Raw genomic sequence first — 950 nt, 5'->3', positions numbered from 1 at the left:
AATTTAATTTTAATAATTTGTCATTTAATTTTTAGTTGGCTATTTATTTTTATTTGAACCGCTTAATTATTACCATTTTTATAAACCCCCTCCCCCCACTTTGTTAGTTTAAATTTCAAAAGAAACAAACCATCTAGAACTATGTATTCACATTAAATTAAGTAGAAAAGATCTAGCAATCCATTTTTTTCACCAATAAATATTTAGTTTCCAACAATATTGGTAATTCTGTCGGTATAACAGTTAATTCTCTTTTTTACACTAAGATCCTTTTGATAACTTAATTCAACACTTAAATTTAATAGATTCAGATTTTAACATATTCAAAACCAAAAATTAAACATCTAAATTAATTAAGTAACATTGAATTTCTTAGACAAAATTTACTCGCAAAATTAAATGATTAACTATTCATTTATCACTGAATGTAATATGCACTCAGATGTATTAAATTTAATATTTAACAATTCAATGACTTAACGAATTCAAACTTTAGATATCAGATTTCAGACTTCAATTTTATCAAACGCACCCTAAGTTAATTAAAAATTAAGGAAGAGATGAACAATTTGAATACTAATCAATAATATAATGATGAAAGGAAATAATTTATCGAATATGTAAGATTTTAATAATTGTAATTTGAAAAAGATTTTACTATAATTCTAAGTAATAATTTGATAGAAAACAAATATCATTAAGATAAAATTAGTTATTTTTTAAAATTATTTTAGATATAAATAAAATTAGTTATTTTTTAAATTTATTTTAAAATTAGGGATGATTTTTAAATATATAATATAATATTTAATATGGGTAAAACTCAAATGACCCATAATCCATTAATTCTCTTCAATTAAAGATGCCACATAGAAGTAAGAAACACTCTAATTAAAATAGCTACTTTCATATATATATATTATAACAGTCGACAACATTTTTAATTAATC

This window comes from Coffea eugenioides, chromosome 9 (genome assembly GCF_003713205.1).
Source record: "Coffea eugenioides isolate CCC68of chromosome 9, Ceug_1.0, whole genome shotgun sequence".
Classification (NCBI taxonomy): Eukaryota; Viridiplantae; Streptophyta; class Magnoliopsida; order Gentianales; family Rubiaceae; genus Coffea; species Coffea eugenioides.
The sequence above is the reverse complement of the archived record's forward strand: the minus strand, read 5'-3'. Positions refer to the sequence as shown.